The sequence below is a fragment of the Narcine bancroftii genome, chromosome 4 (assembly GCF_036971445.1).
Source record: "Narcine bancroftii isolate sNarBan1 chromosome 4, sNarBan1.hap1, whole genome shotgun sequence".
NCBI classification, from domain to species: Eukaryota; Metazoa; Chordata; class Chondrichthyes; order Torpediniformes; family Narcinidae; genus Narcine; species Narcine bancroftii.
The window spans coordinates 273,026,847-273,043,125 of NC_091472.1; the positions used below are offsets into that span (position 1 = coordinate 273,026,847).

At 38.0% G+C, this 16,279-nt stretch overlaps 1 protein-coding gene across 15 annotated transcripts in view; it reads left to right on the forward strand.

Annotated features, from left to right (window-relative positions):
- Positions 1–16,279, forward strand: part of gtdc1 (glycosyltransferase-like domain containing 1) — a 406,530-nt gene that overhangs the window by 281,142 nt on the left and 109,109 nt on the right. Inside the window, exon 1 of one of the 15 annotated variants that reach the window (XM_069935029.1) lies at positions 14,015–14,158. The exons of the other annotated variants lie outside the window; for them this stretch is intronic. The gene's annotated coding sequence lies outside the window, so the exon portion shown is untranslated. Of the gene's footprint in view, positions 1–14,014; positions 14,159–16,279 lie in introns of those variants that run through there. 15 annotated transcript variants of the gene reach the window in all.

The following is a 16,279-nucleotide window of genomic DNA, read 5'->3' on the forward strand; positions in this document are numbered from 1 at the left end:
CAGTCTCCACTGAACTTAACCCTGTCATAGATGGATTTTTTTTCTTCTCTCTCCCTCTCTTCCTTCTCTGAAAGTTAAAACTTGTTTTAATTTTGAACTTTTCCCAGTTCCAATCAAAGAGCATCAACCTGAAAGTTTAGCTCTGCTTATCTCTCCATGAATGCTGCCTCAGATCTAAAAAACACAATCCTGGAGAAACTCAGCAGGTCAAACAGTGTACTTTATATCACAAAGATAAAAATACATAACCCAACATTTCAGGCTTGAGCCTTTTATCAACGTATGAGCAAAATGTAGGCATCTGTCTTAACAAAATGGTGGGGGAGCGGGCAGTGGGAGGAGCACAGTCTCCAGGCAAGTGAATAAGGGAGGAGGGGCACACCAGCAAACCAGAAGAGTAGGGAAGACTCAGTGAATGGAGAGGGAAAGGGGTGGAAAGCTGGAGAAAAGAAGACAGAGGGATGAGGAAGAGAAAGAGAATGGGTAGTAGGCTATCAGAAACCAGAGGTCGATGTCAATGCCATCCAGTTGGAAAGTGCATAGATAGTAAAAAAGGTGTTGCTACTCCAAGTTACAATTGGTCTTGGTTAGGCAGCACACAAAGGCCATTGAGGGTACTTGGGCCATAGACATACATGTCAGTGCAGGAGTGGGTTGCAGAATTGAAATGGTTGGCCACTGATGCGGACACGGATGATTGCTGATGCGGACAGAGCGAAGGTGCTCAGCGAAGTGATCTCTCAGCCTGCAGAGTGGCCGACCATTTTAATTCTGTGCCCACTCCTGCGCTGACATGTCTATAAAGAGTGCTTTGTCAGTGTTATTTTTCATTGTTTTCAGACAAATTCTGAAAATTAAAATTCAATCAAATGATAATTGCAGTGAACATAAGCCAGTTAGTTCTTTTATCTTTTTTCTAAAAATTGATGCATCATTGAATAGATTACTGAAAGTAAAGTTTAAATGATGAATAAACAAAAATGATTAGAGGGAAAACATTTCAGGAAATCCCACTGTTTTTAATTGCAACCATCTCTTTATTTTAATGTGAATGTAGAATTTCAGTCGGGGAAACTGTTTAATGAAGTATATCCCCTAAAGTTAAAAACTTCAATAAATTGAGAAGTGAGCAGTGCTTACCATTAGTAAATACATCGGAAGCAAGTCCCTTGATTGGATACCATTTTGCTGTGAAGATATTAACTTCTTAAAGTCTGCTAAACACAGAGACTGCTTGACGATTGTTTAAAAGTCAATTTAAGAGATCTTTGATGTTGATATCAATGCAACAACATGGTATTAAATTAAGATTCCACCCATTCCACCCTTGAGGATTAACATTAATTGTAAGTATTATTGAATTTTCTATGTATAAAATTATTGGTCTTCATAGAAGGATAAACAGAAGATTTTAAATTATACTCTTACAGGTCCACCTCTTGCCATTCGGTTCCCCAAAATCTGTTGGCTTTTGGAAAATTTTGAAGGACACCATTTCCTTCAGAGTCCAAAGCCTTATTTTCTATACTAAAACATATCTGAATGAACACAGCCTCAAGGAGATAGAGTGACTTGAATTTATATCTGACCATGTAAATATGCACCCTGGAATCTAACTTTGCATTGACCTTGGTAAAAAGTGAAATAAGAAATAATTACTTAATTGCACACCCAGTCTCTAGCCTGAGAGAATACTGTTTCTGGAGTATAGGTCCTTTGTATTAATGTTGTCACCGTATATGCAGATTTACTATAAACTGCACAGTCATTCTGTAAACAACAGTAATGCCAATGAAATCACAAGAAGGGTAGCAGATCTTTTTTTTTTACATTTGAAGTATACATGAAATAAACTGTCCTCTGCTTAATCACCACCTAGTTTTACCACATTTGCATGTATTTGCATATTAATTGGACTTGAGATTAGAATTGGTTTTGTAATTTTAATTAAGTGTTCACAAAGGTAAATGATTAAAAATGTTTAAAACATATTCAGACATAAATATCAGCAAGCCTTGTTTGATTTTTTTGCAAAACCAATCAGTTTGGAAAATTTATTATGATAATTTCTTTATCATTTTAACAGATTGTAGAGAAGTAGAACCACTAAACATTAATTATTTTATTTCTTGATAATTTTCATTTTGAAGAGTACTACACAGTACACTTCACGGGTTTGTTATGTGTGATTTTTTTTGCGCTCTGGACATATCTATTTATATCTAAATTCAATTTTTTTTGTTTTCTTGGGACTGTTCCTCCAAAAAATAATTGGTAATTGACTATTTGATCAGAATTCTGCAAGGAAATGGTAGCACTGAGAGAATGTCTTCTTTTCTTTGGCTTGGCTTCGCGGAAGAAGATTTATGGAGGGGTAATGTCCACGTCAGCTGCAGGCTCGTTTGTGGCTGACAAGTCCGATGTGGAACAGGCAGACATGGTTGCAAGGGAAAATTGGTTGGTTGGGGTTGGGTGTTGGGTTTTTCCTCCTTTGTCTTTTGTCAGTGAGGTGGGCTCTGCGGTCTTCTTCAAAGGAGGTTGCTGCCTGCCGAACTGTGAGGCGCCAAGATGCACGGTTTGAGGCGTAAACTCAATATATAAACATTTATTACATGGAAAATAATGGAATATGTAGTGCAGAAAAGTAACTATTCAGTCCAGACACAGTATGCTTGTGTTCATGTTCAACAGAGCATACTGAACATTATTTTTTATTGTTTTGTGTAACTTCCATTACTGAGGTGTCAATGCACAAATAAAATCAGCCTTGTTTGGAAATATATCCTATTCACTCAGTGTCCTTGGGTGAAAATCCTGTAACCCAGCACGATAGGGGTAACTGCAGTAAAACTCTTGATTTTGGAATTCGAGCAAACAGCAGCCTCAAACAAATGGCCAAAAAAAGCAAATAAGTAAAAATTTGGCGCCCCTCACCATTAGTTCACCAATCACACAACGTGCAATCTCAAGCAACCAGAAAATTCACTTATCCAGCCCCATGGGTGCCGGATATCACTTTTACTGTACACACATATGATTTACAGCAGTAAATCATCACTACTTTTTTTAATACTTTTTAAAATTTTACACACTATGAACCATATCAATCAAAATATACACAAACTTTTCCCTCTTAAATATACACAGTGGCATTTTATCCCCTTTTCTCCTCCTACCTTCCCGTCCTCCTTCCCACCCACCCCCCCAAACCCATTAAACGTTCAACATATACAATACAATAAAACCATTAAACAATGTCATCACACAATGAAAATAAACAAGAAAATTGTGTCATCTACTTTTACACACTGCATCAGGTCATTTTGTCTTCTTCTCATTTTATCATTTTAGGGGGTGGAGGTCCGCAGCAAGCCCTCTCTGTTGTGTTCCATGTACGGTTCCCAAATTTGTTGGAATAATGTGACTTTATTTTTTTAAATTATATGTTATTTTTTCCAATGGAATACATTTATTCATTTCCATGTACCATTGCTGTACTCTCAGGCTCTCTTCTGATTTCCAAGTTGGCAATATGCATTTTTTTGCTACAGCTAAGTCTATCATAATAAATCTTTTTTGTGCTTCAGCTAGTTTGAGGCCTAATTCTTTACTTCTTATATTACTTAGAAGAAAGATCTTTGGATTTTTTGGTATGTTGCTTTTTGTGATTTTATTTAATACCTGATTTAGATCTTCTCACATTTTCTCACATGCCCAAATTGCATGTACTGTTGTTCCTGTTTCCTTCTTACAGCGAAAACATCTATCTGATAATGTTGGGTCCCATTTATTTAACTTTTGGGGCACTGCCATCTCTCTGAAGAAAGTTTCTCAAATTATCACTGTTCCTTTAGCAAAAAGATGTAAATATACCTATTGAAAGGATAGCAAGGATTTTGCTGGCTTGAAGAATTGAGTTACAGCAGAAGGTTTAACAGGTTAGAAATTTATTCTGTAATTATCAGGGGTATAGATAGAGTAAATGCAAGTAGGTTTTATCCATTGAGGTTAAGTGAGATAGAAACAAGAGGTCATGGGTTAAGGATGAAAGGTGAAATGTTTAAAGGAAGTATTGGGGAATCTTCACACAGGGAAGTGGTGAAAGTGAGCTCAATTATGATATTAAAAAAAAATTGGATAGATGCATGGATATGAGCAGTATGGAGGGCTATGATCCGGATGCAGGTCAATGGAAGTTGGCAAAATAATAGTTTGGCACAGACTAGATGGGTTGAAGGTCCTGTTCCTGTGGTGCAGTGTTCTATGATTCAAAGCATATATTACAGATGCTGAAAAACTGAAATAAAGCAGATGTCCAAAATAGCAAATCAGGCAACATCTGTAAAGAAAAGTAAGAGGGTTGATACTTCAGGACACTGACCTTTCAACAAAACTCTTATTTTACATGTGGGATCCTGGCTAATGTGAATGATTTGGGATATCACATTTAAAAAAAAATGAAAATGGATGAATACTTTTGAATATCAGTGCCGAAGACATTTTTTCTGATTTTGATGCAAGTCCTTCTGTAGACCAAATTATATGGTTAAAGAAGAGCATATGGTATAATAATATAAACTGCGAAAATGCCAGTTGACTAATCAGGCTTATTCAGAACCCTGTAGTAGTTTCACCAAAGTAAAGGCGCAAATAGGAATGATTTATGAGGGACCCATTGAGAAATAGTTCAGTGATTCAAATTGGAAGAGCATTGGAGATATTATTGGAAGTCAGTGATAGCGAATCAGATGGCATGTAGAGCATACTAAAAGGCAGATTTAAATTAATGGAAAAATTTAGAACTCCACATATTAATCAAAAATTGATGTGAGTAAAGAATAGATTTCTTTTTAAAAAGAATCTATGTCTTAAAACTTGTTTGTTTGATTATGTAAACATTTGATTAAAATAACCTCTTTCCTGCTGAGACAAAAGGTCAACTATTCCCTTGCTGACAATTAATTTTGCAGTAAATGGATTGCATTTTTTTTACATTTGAAAGTGTTAAGTTGTGTGTGTGTGTGTGTGTGTGTGTGTGTGTGTGTGTGTTATTCTGGCGGTCTGAATACAAGGCAGAAGTTTAAAAACAGTACAGGGATTTGCATGCACATTGCACCTTGATGGTAAATTAACTCAGGAATCATTTTAACCATGGACTTCAGGCTTCAGCCTTGGAATAAAAGCATTGTATAGACTTGTGTGTTACATTAATCAAAGTGAAATAGAAACAATTTGGAAACAATTAGTATATTTTTTTAATGTATATATCCATATTTTGAGTGAATTGGTCTTCTTGGCCATGCCAGCATTTACTGCAGTGAAACAGCCAAACTGAACTGCTGCATTCAACAGTATCCTGCAACTGATTAAATCATCCCAAAATATTTATATATTTATTTCAAATAATATATTTATGTATATATATGACTTTTACCTATTTTGTATGGGTTTATATGCTCAGTGATCCAGAGAAACACTCTTTCATTGGGTTCCTTCAGTCCAGTCAAATTATATTAAATGAATTTGTCTGGAACCAGATGTTGTAGGACTGTAGAGCTAACTGTTGCTCCGGGCATACTCCTGTTTTGGGATCTTTTAGGACCTATTTATGAGAGGAGGTAAGGATCATCGCAGCAGTTTGATGAGGTGCAACAAAAAAGGAATTGCAAAAGTGCTGAAGCAACTCAGCAGGTCACACAACATCTATGGATAGTTGACGCTTTGAACTGGAATCCTGCATGAGAATTAAGGAATAGGAAAATGCAATAATGAGAATAAAGTTCATTGGTGTTCTGAAAGAATTGAATCAACTAAACTGAAAGGCATACTTAATCATGCAGGAATCTGATTTCTCAACCCACCAACATTGAACAGCAATATTGTGCAATTGCTCTTTTTATTAGTGCTGTTGTGAGTGATCAATGTGGATGTTTTTTACTCTGTTTAATAGTGGAAGTTACAGAAGAGTTGGGTGTAATGCAGTCCTTTCTCTCCCCATGCATTGGATTTTGCACTTTATCTATTGTTCCACAGCTGCAAACATCACCTTCACTCCCATGGTAACTCCAGAAGAAGAGCCCCATAACGACATTTTGGAGCTTTAAAACAACATTCTTCATACGCATTTTATAAACCCCTAAATATAATTATGTTCGATGAGAAGTATTCAAAACAGCATTGTGTCAGATTCTATTCATCAATTGGAAGAAATTTGAGCTAAGTGCTGGTGCAGCAGTTAAACAAGAACATCTGCAGATGCTGGAGTGTAAGGTGTATTGTGCAATATGGTGGAGAAACTCAGCAGGTCACGTAGCATCCATAGGCAATAAAGGATAACCAACGTTTCAGGCCAGGGTCCTTCCTCAGGAATAGGAAAAAAAAACCCACATCAGATGTCTTAATATAAAGGTGGAGAGATGGGGAAGGAGGAGAGAAGGGAGGCAGGGGAAGAGGAGGAGCACAGGCTAACAGGTAAGAGGTAATGCAGGTAGAAGGAGATAAAAACTCAGGGTGAGAGAACAGAGGATAGTCCCTGTTAGGAGAAGGAAGGGAAGGAGTTGAGGAGCTGGAGGAAAAGAGACAGAGGGATAGGGAAAGAAAGAGATATGAGAGAGAGGTTAACAAAAATTTGGAGATCGATGTTAATGCCATCTGGTTGGAGCCTACCAAAACAGAATACAAGGTGTTATTCCTCAATTTGGCAGTGTAGGTAGCCTTGGACAAAAATGTCGATGTTGAAATGGTGCGTGGAAGTAAAATGGTTGGCCACTAGATGATCCCTCAAGCAGTCATTCCCAAAAGGAAAATGCATATAAATGTGAATAGTTCTCTTCTAATTACTGAGAATGTTAAATAGTGAAGGTTTCTGTTGTGAGGAGAGGTGGGTGGGTGCGCCCAGATTGTCACAAGAATCAATGCAGTCAATTTATTTTACAAAGAGCACACATAATCCCTCCAGGGCTTCTGCCCAGCTTTCTGAGCAGAATGTCACCAGTGGACTCTGTAAGGAAGAATATTGTTTCAATGCCTCCATCTTTGGGAATCTTGCAATCCGAGTAAATGGCCATGTCTGCTGCAGTGGGTTAAAGGAAAAGTAGGTGAAGTTTTGAAATTTAGGTGATCTCCCTTTGCGGCAGTGAAAATAAAACTGAGAGATGTAATCAACAACACTGGCCTGAATTAATTCTGAGGGTAGGAGGATGAGAATGGTTGTTCTGTTAACTTTGACAGAGGGATAGAAAAAGGGAGAGACACACAATTGAGCTCAGGTCATGGATCACCAGGAGAACTAAGCATGCACTTTGACTATTGGCTCCTTAAATAGCACATCTTCAAGGAAAGAAGAGTTACTCAAATATTGGTTGTCTGTGAATAAGTAAGAAATGTAAGATCAGCGAGGATGAATTCTGGGCACTGCACTGTTATCTGTCATTTGCATGTGTAACACTAACTGAATGCACTCGGAGACCAGTGAAGAGTACAAACACACTTTTAATAGCTTACAATCAATGGCAAGTAGACACAGTAGTCCTCAGATGAATCTGAGGTAAGCCGGGGAAAACAGAGTTTATATTGGGGTAGGTGAGGTTGGAGCCAGGCATTTGAACAATACATAGACTGTGAATTCCAGTTCACTGCATTCACCCCTTCCTTCAGAATTGAACCTGTGGGGGAAAAAGACCATTCATTAAAAAAAAACTAATACTTTACAAATATTTGCAAGTTAAGTCTGTCAGGGGATCTGGTAATTCTGATTGAGCACCGCAGTACTGGAGGACTTTGGGCTTCCTGAGTTTCCTGAACCCTCGTGGTACAGGGTCAGTGGGTTTTGAGGGCTCTGGCTCAGGTTGTGGGGTGAATTGGTCCACTTCCCAAGCAGTGTCCTCTGGGACCCTGAGTGGGGTACTTGGTCGTTCCTGGCAGTTCCGGCGGGTCCCAGGTCTCTGATCAGGATGGTGTCATCTCTGCCATCAGGGTATGCCACGTAGGCATATGTTGGGTTAAGTGCACCCTCTCAATCAGGGGGTCTGTCTTGCTCCTCATGTGCTTTCTCAGCAGGACTAGCCATGGTGCCATCAGCCAAGCCGGGATAGTAGTCCCAGATGTGGATTTCCTCTGGAACGTAAACATAAGCTTGTGAGGAGTTGCATTGGTCACCGTGCAGAGGACTGACCTTATGAAGAGAAACGCCATGGGTAGGACTTCTTGCCATCATGAATCTGGAAGGTCTTTTGACCAGAGAGCCAATTTCACATGCAGTCGTGTTCTCTTTTTCAAATTGTCCGTTCCCCTGGGGATTGTAGCTAATCCTGTTTGAGGCAATGCCCCTTATGAGCAGGTACTGGCGTAGAACTTCGCTCATATATATTGAGCTCTGGACACAGCTGGGATACCTGAACAGGGTTAAAATAGAGTGCAAGGCCCTGATGACCATGGTTCTGGTTATTTCTGGGCAGGGTATGGTGAACAAAAAATGTGAATACTCATCAATGACATTGAGAAAGTACACGTTTCGGTTGGTGGAGGGGAGGATACCCTTGAAATCATCACTAAGTCATTTGAAAGGACAGGATGCCTTTATCAGGTGTGCTTTATCATGGCGATAGAAGTGCAGCTTGCAATCTGTACAGCCCTGGCAGGACCTGCTCACTTCCTGATGTCCTAAATGGAGTAGGGCAGGTTACGTGGCTTGACGAAATAAGCCACGCGGGTGGTGCCTGAGTGGCAAAGCTTATCGTGCAGTGACCGCAACTGGCTGGTTTGTGCAGAGGCACAGCTTCCTATTTTCAGGGTATCTGGAGGTTTATTAAGAGTACCTGCCTGTATGCTATGTCGCAATTATAGGTGAAGAGCTCGATCCTCCACCTAGCGATCTTATTGTTCTTTATTTTTCCCCTTTTTTCATTATTAAACATAAATGCCACTGATTGCAGGTCGGGGAGCAGTGTAAATTTTCTCCCAGCCAGGTAATGCCTCCAGTGCTTGATGCTTCTACAATGGCTTGAGCCTCTTTCTCCACAGATGGGTTCCGAAGCTCATGGTCTTGTAGGGTGCAGGAGAAAAAGGCAACCTGCCTGTCTACCTGGTTGAGTAGCGGCCAGAGCTATGTCAGAGGCATCGCTTTCCACCTGGAAAGGTGCAGTCTCATCCACTACATGCACGGTGGCCTTTGCGATGTAGCTCTGAACGTAGTCGAAAGCCTACAGATTTGTTCCTCCTCTTTCAACCAGGCTGTGGCTGATTCGCAGTGGCATTTCCTCGTCAGGGCCCACAGTTCAAGAACATAGTAGTCCAGTGATTCACCCATCTGCTGCCAACATTGAGAGAGTCGGAGCCTCACTAAACATCATTCTGGGGCCTCATGTAGTGGGCCTTCAAGCCTTCGATGGCTGACTGATATGTAGCACAGCCTCTGATGACAGTGTATCCTTTGGGGCTGATGTCCGGAGACTATCAGAGTTGAAGACATCTTGTGCAGCTGTCAGGTAGAACTGGAAGAAGTCCAGTCAGTAATCAAATTTGTCTGGGCCCTCAAGGGACAGGGTTGATCTCAAGCATGCCTGGCTTCATTGGGGCTTTCATCCCATTTCAAAGTTAAGCTATTAAAATTGTAGCATAATTGAATGCACTCAGAGACAAGTGAGAAGTACAAACACGCTTTTAATAGCTTACCAACAATGGCCAGTAGACACAATAGTCCTCAGGTGAATCTGAGGTTAGGTGAGGGTGGAAGCAGGGGAGGAGCCAACCATCTGAACAATACATAGACAGTGAATTCCTGTTCACTGCAGCATGCCAGTTCAAACAAAACTCTCAGTGAAAAATTATGGGTTGAATTCTTGACCAGTGTTCAGACACAATATTTCTAGATACAATTTTGAGTTGATTTCCAATGGCACAAGACTAGTTTTATCAGGGGAATTTCTACACCAGAGCTTCTTGGTCCTTTATATCATTGCTTTAAATTCCACTACCTCCTGAAGAGAATCCCTCGTCATTCATCTTCATTGGATTCTCCATTGTCCTATCATCTCCTCCCACTTTAACAGAGGGCTATATTACATTTTTCTTCTCTTGGCAGCTGAAATATGTATTTCTTCTCTATAACCTCAAAATAAGTTCTTATGTCACTTTGGGTTTTATCCTGATATCAACAATCAAATGAATTTGTTGATTAACAATTATAGTCTTATGGGTAGAGACAAGTCAAGTGTCTTTTCCATCTGCTTAAACTAAAAGCAAATGATGAGAGGATGGATGAGTTCAGCGGGTCACACTCCAACACTGGAAATGAATGATCAATCAGTATTTCAGGTCTGGAGGTAGCAAGCAGAGACAGGAGGGGAAGGGGCCAAGAGGTGACGTGATACTGGACAGAAGTAAGTGGTGAGGTGGAGATGCAGGTAATGAGGGAGAGCATTTGGGGAGGAGGATGTGAAGAGTTTGAAAGAAAAGAGAAAATGAAAGCAAGTAAAGGAAAGACAGAAACAGTGGAATGAATAGGGGTAGGTGTTATCCAAAACTGTAAAATTCAATGTTAATATAATTTGGTGTAAGGTTATCCAAGAGGAATAGAATATGTTGTTGGGCTAGCCATGAGGAATAGATGTGTTGTCAGGCTATTCAAGAGGAATATGACTTGCTCCCATTTTCACTTTTCTCTCAAATCCTCCCATCCACCTCAGCCTCTTTAGGTGTGGTCTCATCATCTAGTATTGCTCTACTTCTCCCTTATTCTTCTGTCACCTTTTATCCTTTTCCAATCCCCTCCCCTCCTCTTCGTACTATGTTTGCTATCTCCCCTTCAGTCTCAATAAAGGGTCAAAATGTTGACTGGCTATTTCTGTTCTAACCTATCGAGTTCCTCCAGCCTCTTATTGTCTGCTCATAGTTTCGAGCATCTGCAATTTTTGCATTTTTTTTTCCCAGTGCACTTTTTATTGATGTCCTCTTTGGCTTCACAAAGTAGAGCAAATGTTTTTAGTGCGAAGGCAGTGACTGCAATTTTTTTGCAAATGGTGCTCATTTTTCTCTGGAGCTATATCCTTTTTGGAATTCTGACCTCCAGCAGTTATGAGCATTTTCCTGATCTTTAAACAATGCACAGGTTTTGTGCACCTAATCCAAAAAATAATGTCATTATTATATTGAAATTACATTGATAAAATCCATGTCTGCAATGTATTTGAATTGCCAGCTTGGTTGAGATAGTGGCATTCTTGTCTCTGAGTCAGAAGCATGTGTATCCAAGACCCATTCTAAGAGAAAAGTCTAGATAGTTCATTATCCAAGGATTTTGGGAGATCAGAATAGTGTTTAATATTTCATGTAATGGCTAATGGCACTGTGGCATTGGAGTCACTCATTTCTCAATTTCATGGTAATAGATAAAGAAAAATTCAGTGTCTGATTTGTATTTTACAAAGTTTCTGGACTGTCTGACTTAAAATCAAATTGATGGTAACTCCAAGCATGCCATATGTTGGATAATCATTCATTTTTACAAAGTCACATTAATAAACTGTACTTTCATCCTCAAGGCATACTATTTGATGTTAGCTTTGTCAATATCTGCTTGGTTGAATGAAGTTAACAGTTTGAAATATTGAATGCTGCAAACCTATGGTGTGAATTTGGGTCAGCAATGATTTAGATTGGGATTGCAAAAACCCATTTTATTTTGTACTCCATATGCCCTCTATATACCCACGACTGTAATCAAGCTTGTCTCCAACAAAGTAATTAAATTTGCTGACAACACTATTGTTGTTGGCTGTATAACAAGTAATAATGAGTCAGAATATGGAAGGACTTTAGTGAGGGAAAGCCAAGGGACTACACTCCTGTCTTCCTTGATGGGATAGGAGTGGAGAGGGTTAGTTGCTTCAAGTTTCTTTTCACAGATATCAGACTCTTAAATCTCCCTGTACTACCCTCATTATTACAGTTCTTCAAGATCACCAAAGACCATTTGCATTTTCGCCAAATGTGAATAATTTTATTATTTTTTCCTCTTCTTTTTATATTTTTATCTTTTTTCTTCTTATATTCTGTCCTGTGTTGTACCTGAGGAGTTGCAGTAAGCATGACTTTCATTGTTTCTACACATTGTACTTATGTATATGACAATAATCTTCATTCATTCATTCCTAACACATTTGCTTTGCTCAGCCTCATTTAAAATTGTTTATGAAATGTTCTCACAAAATAGTTTTCTTTTGCTCTTCACTTATTCAAATGTGCCTGCTCTGAAAAGTTGTTGAAATTGAAATTGATCAGTTTTACTGGTGCATGGTATTGGCAGAGTAAGAGTTAGGAACTCTCTAATGAATTTTGGAAAGTATTTTCAGAGACTTCCATATTTAAAAGAAAGTTAACTGTGTGAAGGAACTGTTATAGATTGATTTATCAAACCATAACTCCACAGAATTAAATCTGACTCTGATTTCTACATGCAGGATATGGGAATAGGTATAGAAAAGAATTTTACTATGACCATAAATAAGGTTGGTTATTATAGACAGCTTCAGATACATCTATGTATTTAAAGAACCTAAAGTCTATGAGGTACCATAAAAGTTAAAGAAGTGAGGCAGCCGACTGTCTCCAATTTGTTATGTTAGGTATCTGCCTTAAGCATTTTGCTACTTGGATTTCAAAATTTAAAGGGAATATTTATTTTCAAATATTTTAAAAGAGGATCTTTCATTCATTCAATGTGGTCTTGCTCAAAGTAAGGCCCTTTTGGGCAGATTTACATAATTTTTTGGAACAAGTTATACGAATTGTATTTCCCCAAAGTCCTGATTTATTTTTTATTAGGAAATATTGAAGGTACAAGGCCTAAACTAAAATTATGAATCTATCAATTGGAATTTCTTAAATTAGCATTAGCAATAGTGAGGAAATGTATTGCAATAACTTGGAAATCTGATCTATTTCTGGCTATGCCAATGTGCATGCAGAAATTCAAAGTTATATTCCTTTGGAAAAAAAAGCTATAATTTGAGGAATAAATATCCTATGTTTTTACAAATTTGGCACCTGTATACCCAAATAATGGGATTAAATTTGTAACAATATTCTTCCTATGCCTGTGGACCCTCAAGATTCTCCTCTGAGTGTGTATAATGGATCTGGAGATATTTGCTGGATGATATCTTTCTCTGCAATCCAAAGATTTTCTTTGTTTTCTTTTTTTTTATACCTATGAAGTTATATTGCTCTATATATTTTTTTTAATGAGGGAAGGGTTTTGGGGCTTTTTGGGATGGGGTGAAAAACATCTTGTATGAAATGTTAATTTGTTTTTTGTTATCTGTATAATAATAATAAAAAAAATAACTACTATTTGTATGGAAACATTTTAAATAAAATATTCAAAAAAATCTTAAGAGAATATTGAAATAGATAATTGATAAAACTATTCTCCAACATTAGCACAGAGGAATATGCTTCTTTGGTCACTGAGCTCATTCATTAGCACATTTTTGATGGTTCTGAGACCCTGAGTTTGCTACAACTTTATGGCTTGTTACATGATGGATGGTTACAAATTTTTGTGGCATTCTTTATTGATAACATCTGTTTTATCTTGATTCATTCACTGAAGCTTAAACACATCTGAAATCTTATTGATTGAAAAGGGGGAAAAAATCATAACTCATACTCCAGTTAATTTTGTCCAGTACATTTTAAAGAAATGAAATTATGTCTGTTATCTATCACATAAACAAAGAATAGCCATGTAACTATCTAACTGCATTGTATTTAAACCAATATAATGACCTACAATTTCAAAATGTATTTTATTTGTTAGCTATTTTTTGATAGTTTTGTTTTGACCCAGGAATCTTGATGACTACTACAGTAAAACCCCACGTTACATAGAATTCAAACAAGCAGCAGCCTCAACAACAAAAAAAAGGAATTTTTAAAAAAAATGTAAACGCAATTTTTTTTCTGAAGTAACACATAAACCTTCAGTGAAGATAGGAGCAAATATTCAGCCATCAGAGTGCTTTGGCTGTGTTTTGCTTGTAGTAGATGCTTGAATAAAATTCTGTTTGGATTAAATGGTGCCACCCAGGATGAAGACCTGATTGATGCTGCTTGTGGTTGGGGTGACTCTCTTAAAGTGTCTCCTCATCCCTGCTTAGTAAGCATCTTTATCTTTATCAATATATTATTAAGTATATTAGTAAGACTTTATCTGTAAACCTGGGGGGGTGGGTGTTAATTATGTTATTATAGTTTGTCTTTCGGGCAGCTCCATGGAGGGGGAAGAATGCACAGATGCAGTGATGGTTAAGTGATGGTTAACTGAAAATAAAGTTAATGTTTTAAGGTTTATATATTCATGCAAGTGAAGTTTGTTCAATTTTCATATTTTTGTCTTTTAAACTGTTAATTTGTAATGATGTATTGGTTTGGCATTGTAAGAGTGAGCCTCAAGCAATCAGATAACTGGCTTATCCTGTCCGCTAGATGCTAGATACCAGGGGTTTTACTGTGTATGCAAAGTCCTGTACTCCTCATCTATGATTCTACAAGTTCACAACAAAGCATGGACTCATCAGACAGAGATTCAACAGGGGAGATTTTAGCAGAACTAACCTGAGACTGCAATAAGATTTAGGAAATAGTTGGAAGCAAAAAGTACACATGATGTTGCTTTGATTTATTGTCTGGTATACCCCTCAAGAGAGTGCACTGTGAATGTGGAAACATTTGAGTGAATTGCAATATTCCTTCAGGTTGGCATGACACATTTTCAAATATCATAATGGAGGATTACAGATCCAGTGAATCACATGCATTTTTATGTCAGAACACACAATAAAAGAAGAGGGAAAGTGTTAATAGAAGAGTGGAGAATGCATATCCTGGTTGATGAAACTGTACAACCTCCTATTTTTACATCCAAATAATTGGATGTTATTTCTTTTAACTTGATGCAGCCTGTGTTTTTTTTCCCCTATTGCTTTTGGAATTATCTTCAAGATAGTATCTGGACTTCAGCTGTCCCTGCAGATCAGATGTCTCCAAGTACATCTATCCTTAGCCATTGATGCTGCTGTAGCCCTTTCTCTTCCAATCTTCCAATTTCAAATATTTGAGTTTGCTATCAAACTTCAAGTAAAAGCTTAAATTGTCACTCCAACCCTAATTCCCACTCATTCTCACTGTCTTTGCCCTTGTCTAATGTAGCCATTCCTGCCCTTTGTGAACTTGAGATCATTTCTAAGATTTGTTTTGCAAATTCAGAGAACTCTGAAGGTTTATGTTCACAGTTTGTTGAAAGAGGAAAGCAGGTTTAGAAAGTATCTGAAAGAATATATGGGATTCTGAACTTTATAAATAGAAGCATAGAGAATAGGAATAAAGAAACCACAAGGACCCTTTACAGAAACATTGGTTTGGCCATGACTAAAGTGCTCTTTGGGAGTGAGGAAATGGCTTTAAGGCAGAATCAACATTATTTTAAGATGATTGGAGGGATGAGGGGATGGGATGATGTGAATAGTCTAAAGAAGCAGGAAGCAAATTCCATAGAACAAAGATCTGTGAGAGGTATTCAAAACCCTGAAGAGTATACATTTTATATAGAGTAGATTGGGAGAAACTGTTCTCACTGGTGCAACCATCAGAAATGGGGGCACATGGAACAAATGTGATAATTTATATCCATGTTTTTAAACCCCCTCTCTGTAATCTTCAGTGGTTCTAGTTGGAGAAATCTGCACTTGACAAATACAGGCTCATGAAAATCACTGATCTGAATTACTACTGAGCTCTGGAACTCACTTACAACATTGATTTGCTTGATACTTTACTTGTTTGGCATGATCCTCTGAACTTGCTCGCACTGACCAAAGTTTCAGACATTAGTTTCTTGAGTGGTTCTGTATTAAGCATTATTAATGTTCTTGAAATACCTTGGAGCATTACACCACAGTAAATGCACAATCTAGCAACCAATTATTGTTGCAACAGTGTTGTTCTGTTGCCAATTAATCAGGAAAAGGCTTGTCATGCTGTGTTTTATCTTGAGGGTTTTTCTTTTGTATCAGGTGTGCAGAACCCCTTCAGAGGGATGGCTATTGTGGGAGATTTGCCATGGTTGCAGGAGGTGTGATGAAAGTGAGAACACTGTTGTGTAGTGTTGATTGCTGATGGCTTCTGGGGGATTGATTTTGGCCTGATTGCTTTATCATCTACAGGAAATAGCAACCACATTATTCGCATATGAGTTAACAAGCATCTAGTGCAAGACATT